The following is a 6797-nucleotide window of genomic DNA, read 5'->3' on the forward strand; positions in this document are numbered from 1 at the left end:
CGTCAGTTATTGTGGCAAAACTTTGGCTTTCTACGTTACATTTGAGATCCCACACCACCGCTCCCGGGTGGGCTCGAACCACCAACCTATTGGATAACAGCCGAACGCGCTAACCATTGAGCCACGGAAGCTCAGAAATTAAATGGTTGTCACGTATTGTGGATAAGTTTTGACGTGTTACGCTACATCTGGGACCCCACAACACCTCTTCTGGGTGGGCTTGAACCACCAGCCTTTCGATTAACAGTTGAACGCGCTAATAATTGCGCCAAGGAAGCCCAAAAATTAAATGTTCGTCAGGTATTGTGGAAAAACTCTGACATTTTACGTTACATCTGAGACGTCACAACACCGCTCCCGGATGGGCTCGAACCACCAACCTATTGGTTAACAGCCGAACGCGCTAACCATTGAGCCACGGAAGCTCAGAAATTGAATGGTTGTCAGGTGTTGTGGATAAGTTATGACTTATTACGTTACATCTGAGACCCTACAACACCTCTCCCGGTTGGGCTCGAACCACCAACCTTTCGGTTAACAGCCGAACGCGCTAACCATTGCGCCAAGGAAGCCCAAAAATTAAATGTTCGTCAGGTATTGTGGAAAAACCTTGACTTTTTACGTCACTTCTGAGACCTGACAACACCGCTCCCGGATGGGCTCGAACCACCAACCTATTGGTTAACAGCCGAACGCGCTAACCATTGAGCCACGGAAGCTCAGAAATTAAATGGTCGTCACGTATTGTGGAAAAACTTTGGCTTTCTACGTAACATTTGAGATCCCACAACACCGCTCCCGGATGGGCTCGAACCACCAACCTATTGGTTAACAGCCGAACGCGCTAACCATTGCGCCACGGAAGCACAAAAGCTAAATGCCCGTCAGGTATTGTGCAAAAACCATGACTTTTTACGTCACATCTGATACCTCACAACACCGCTCCCGGATGGGCTCGAACCACCAACCTATTGGTTAACAGCCGAACGCGCTAACCATTGCGCCACGGAAGCCCAAAAGTTAAATGCTCGTCAGGTATTGTGTAAAAACCTTGACTTTTTACGTCACATCTGAGACCTCACAACACCGCTCCCGGATGGGCTCAAACCACCAACCTATTGGTTAACAGCCGAACGCGCTAACCATTGCGCCACGGAAGCCCAAAAGTTAAACGCTCGTCAGGTATTATGTAAAAACCTTGATTTTTTACGTCACATCTGAGACCTCACAACACCGCTCCCGGATGGGGTCGAACCACCACCCTATGGGTTAACAGCCGAACGCGCTAACCATTGCGCCACGGACGCCCAAAAATTAAATGGTCGTCATTTATTGTGCAAAAACTTTGGCTTTCTACGTTACATTTCTTATTGAAAAATTTAATTTTAACAGTTTTTTGATTGAATATCGTTACATTTGCTTGAATTAAAGCAAAAAGTATAAAAATAATGGTTTCAGTGAACATATTTGAAAATAGTGAAGAAATAGTCAAAGTAAGCTTCTTTGGCCGTGAAACGTCGATTTTGAAAATGTTATTAAAAATCGAGGTAAGTTTTTAATTATTGTTCAATCGAGATGAAATCACTTTCAATGAGTGTTTTATAGGGAATTAAGCTGAATTCGGTCAAACATTTCTCCAGAAAAAAATGCATTCAAAAGTGTACCGAAAAAATCGCATGTTTTTTTTCTTCAAGATACAAAATCCGTGACAACGATTTCTTATTTAAAATTGAATTTTAACAGTTTGTTGAATGAATATCGTTACATTTGCTTGAATTAAAGCAAAAAGTATAAAAATAATGGTTTCAGTGGTTATTTTTGAAAATAGTGAAGAAATACTCAAAATATGCTTCTTTGGCCGTGAAACGTCGATTTTTAAAATGTTATTAAAAATCGAGGTACATTTTTAATTATTGTTCAATCGAGATGAAATCACTTTTAATGAGTGTTTTATAGGGAATTAAGCTGAATTCGGTCAAAAATTTCTCCAGAAAAAAATTCATTCAAAAAAGTACCGAAAAAATCGCAGGTTTTTTTTCTTCAAGATACAAAATCCGTGACAACGATTTCTTATTGAAAAATTTAATTTTAACAGTTTTTTGATTGAATATCGTTACATTTGCTTGAATTAAAGCAAAATGTATAAAAATAATGGTTTCAGTGAACATATTTGAAAATAGTGAAGAAATAGTCAAAGTAAGCTTCTTTGGCCGTGAAACGTCGATTTTGAAAATGTTATTAAAAATCGAGGTAAGTTTTTAATTATTGTTCAATCGAGATGAAATCACTTTCAATGAGTGTTTTATAGGGAATTAAGCTGAATTCGGTCAAACATTTCTCCAGAAAAAAATGCATTCAAAAGTGTACCGAAAAAATCGCATGTTTTTTTTCTTCAAGATACAAAATCCGTGACAACGATTTCTTATTTAAAATTGAATTTTAACAGTTTGTTGAATGAATATCGTTACATTTGCTTGAATTAACGCAAAAATTACAAAAATAATGGTTTCAGTGGTTATATTTGAAAACAGTGAACAAATACTCAAAATGTTTTTCTTTGGCCGAGTTACGTCGATTTTGAAAATGTTATTAAAAATCGAGGTACATTTTTATTTATTGTTCAATCGAGATGAAATCACTTTTATTGAGTGTTTTATAGGGAATTAAGCTGAATTCGGTCAAAAATTTCTCCAGAAAAAAATGCATTCAAAAGTGTACCGAAAAAATCCCATGTTTTTTTCTTCAAGATACAAAATCCGTGACAACGATTTCTTATTTAAAATTGAATTTTAACAGTTTGTTGAATGAATATCGTTACATTTGCTTGAATTAAAGCAAAAAGTATAAAAATAATGGTTTCAGTGGTTATTTTTGAAAATAGTGAAGAAATACTCAAAATATGCTTCTTTGGCCGTGAAACGTCGATTTTTAAAATGTTATTAAAAATCGAGGTACATTTTTAATTATTGTTCAATCGAGATGAAATCACTTTTAATGAGTGTTTTATAGGGAATTAAGCTGAATTCGGTCAAAAATTTCTCCAGAAAAAAATTCATTCAAAAAAGTACCGAAAAAATCGCAGGTTTTTTTTCTTCAAGATACAAAATCCGTGACAACGATTTCTTATTGAAAAATTTAATTTTAACAGTTTTTTGATTGAATATCGTTACATTTGCTTGAATTAAAGCAAAATGTATAAAAATAATGGTTTCAGTGAACATATTTGAAAATAGTGAAGAAATAGTCAAAGTAAGCTTCTTTGGCCTTGAAACGTCGATTTTGAAAATGTTATTAAAAATCGAGGTAAATTTTTAATTATTGTTCAATCGAGATGAAATCACTTTTATTGAGTGTTTTATAGGGAATTAAGCTGAATTCGGTCAAAAATTTCTCCAGAAAAAAATGCATTCAAAAAAGTACCGAAAAAATCGCATGTTTTTTTTCTTCAAGATACAAAATCCGTGACAACGATTTCTTATTTAAAATTGAATTTTAACAGTTTGTTGAATGAATATCGTTACATTTGCTTCAATTAAAGCAAAAAGTATAAAAATAATGGTTTCAGTGGTTATTTTTGAAAATAGTGAAGAAATACTCAAAATATGCTTCGTTGGCGGTGAAACGTCGATTTTTAAAATGTTATTAAAAATCGAGGTACATTTTTAATTATTGTTCAATCGAGATGAAATCACTTTTAATGAGTGTTTTATAGGGAATTAAGCTGAATTCGGTCAAAAATTTCTCCAGAAAAAAATTCATTCAAAAAAGTACCGAAAAAATCGCAGGTTTTTCTTCTTCATGACACAAAATCCGTGAATACGATTTCTTATTGAAAATTGAATTTTAACAGTTTTTTGAATGAATATCGTTACATTGCTTGAATTAAAGCAAAAAGTATAAAAATAATGGTTTCAATGAATATATTTGAAAATAGTGAAGAAATACTCAAAGTATGCTTCTTTGGCCGTGAAACGTCGATTTTGAAAATGTTATTAAAAATCGAGGTAAATTTTTAATTATTGTTCAATCGAGATGAAATCACTTTAAATGAGTGTTTTATAGGGAATTAAGCTGAATTCGGTCAAAAATTTCTCCAGAAAAAAATTCATTCAAAAAAGTACCGAAAAAATCGCAGGTTTTTTTTCTTCAAGATACAAAATCCGTGACAACGATTTCTTATTGAAAAATTTAATTTTAACAGTTTTTTGATTGAATATCGTTACATTTGCTTGAATTAAAGCAAAAAGTATAAAAATAATGGTTTCAGTGGTTATTTTTGAAAATAGTGAAGAAATACTCAAAATATGCTTCTTTGGCCGTGAAACGTCGATTTTGAAAATGTTATTAAAAATCGAGGTACATTTTTATTTATTGTTCAATCGAGATGAAATCACTTTTATTGAGTGTTTTATAGGGAATTAAGCTGAATTCGGTCAAAAATTTCTCCAGAAAAAAATGCATTCAAAAGTGTACCGAAAAAATCCCATGTTTTTTTGTTCAAGATACAAAATCCGTGACAACGATTTCTTATTTAAAATTGAATTTTAACAGTTTGTTGAATGAATATCGTTACATTTGCTTGAATTAAAGCAAAAAGTATAAAAATAATGGTTTCAGTGGTTATTTTTGAAAATAGTGAAGAAATACTCAAAATATGATTCTTTGGCCGTGAAACGTCGATTTTTAAAATGTTATTAAAAATCGAGGTACATTTTTAATTATTGTTCAATCGAGATGAAATCACTTTTAATGAGTGTTTTATAGGGAATTAAGCTGAATTCGGTCAAAAATTTCTCCTGAAAAAAATGCATTCAAAAAAGTACCGAAAAAATCGCATGTTTTTCTTCTTCAAGATACAAAATCCGTGACAACGATTTCTTATTGAAAAATTCAATTTTAACAGTTTTTTGATTGAATATCGTTACATTTGCTTGAATTAAAGCAAAAAGTATAAAAATAATGGTTTCAGTGAAAATATTTGAAAATAGTGAAGAAATACTCAAAGTATGCATCTTTGGCCGTGAAACGTCGATTTTGAAAATGTTATTAAAAATCGAGGTAAATTTTTAATTATTGTTCAATCAAGATGAAATCACTTTCAATGAGTGTTTTATAGGGAATTAAGATGAATTCGGTCAAAAAGTTCTCCAGAAAAAAATGAATTCAAAAAAGTACATAAAACACTCATTGAAAGTGATTTCATCTCGATTGAACAATAATTAAAAATGTACCTCGATTTTTAATAACATTTTCAAAATCGACGTTTCACGGCCAAAGAAAAACATTTTGAGTATTTGTTCACTGTTTTCAAATATAACCAATGAAACCATTATTTTTGTAATTTTTGCGTTAATTCAAGCAAATGTAACGATATTCATTCATCAAACTGTTAAAATTAAATTTTTCAATAAGAAATCGTTGTCACGGATTTTGTATCTTGAAGAGGAAAAACATGCGATTTTTTCGGTACTTTTTTGAATTCATTTTTTTCAGGAGAAATTCTTGACCAAATTCAGCTTAATTCCCTATAAAACACTCATTAAAAGTGATTTCATCTCGATTGAACAATAAATAAAAATGTACCTCGATTTTTAATAACATTTTCAAAATCGACGTTTCACGGCCAAAGAAGCATATTTTGAGTATTTCTTCACTATTTTCAAATATAACCACTGAAACCATTATTTTTATACTTTTTTCTTTAATTCAAGCAAATGTAACGATATTCATTCAAAAAACTGTTAAAATTCAATTTTTCAATAAGAAATCGTTGTCACTGATTTTGTATCTTGAAGAAGAAAAACATGCGATTTTTTCTATACTTTTTTGAATTCATTTTTTTCTGGAGAAATTTTTGACCGAATTCAGCTTAATTCCCTATAAAACACTCAATAAAAGTGATTTCATCTCGATTGAACAATAAATAAAAATGTACCTCGATTTTTAATAACATTTTCAAAATCGACGTTTCACGGCCAAAGAAGCATACTTTGAGTATTTCTTCACTATTTTCAAATATATTCACTGAAACCATTATTTTTATACTTTTTGCTTTAATTCAAGCAATGTAACGATATTCATTCAAAAAACTGTTAAAGTTCAATTTTCAATAAGAAATCGTTGTCACGAATTTTGTATCTTGAAGAAGAAAAACATGCGATTTTTTCGGAACTTTTTTGAATGCATTTTTTTCTGGATAAATATTTGACCGAATTCAGCTTAATTGCCTATAAAACACTCAATAAAAGTGATTTCATCTCGATTGAACAATAAATAAAAATGTACCTCGATTTTTAATAACATTTTCAAAATCGACGTAACTCGGCCTAAGAAAAACATTTTGAGTATTTGTTCACTATTTTCAAATATAACCACTGAAACCATTATTTTTGTAATTTTTGCGTTAATTCAAGCAAATGTAACGATATTCATTCAACAAACTGTTAAAATTCAATTTTAAATAAGAAATCGTTGTCACGGATTTTGTATATTGAAGAAAAAAACATGCGATTTTTTCGGTACGCTTTTAAATGCATTTTTTTCTGGAGAAATGTTTGACCGAATTCAGCTTAATTCCCTATAAAACACTCATTAAAAGTGATTTCATCTCGATTGAACAATAAATAAAAATGTACCTCGATTTTTAATAACATTTTCAAAATCGACGTTTCACGGCCAAAGAAAAACATTTTGAGTATTTGTTCACTGTTTTCAAATATAACCAATGAAACCATTATTTTTATACTTTTTGCTTTAATTCAAGCAAATGTAACGATATTCATTCAAAAAACTGTTAA

Source organism: Phalangium opilio, unplaced genomic scaffold (genome assembly GCF_054372755.1).
Source record: "Phalangium opilio isolate 3A_F unplaced genomic scaffold, DU_Popi_V2 ptg000082l_1, whole genome shotgun sequence".
Classification (NCBI taxonomy): Eukaryota; Metazoa; Arthropoda; class Arachnida; order Opiliones; family Phalangiidae; genus Phalangium; species Phalangium opilio.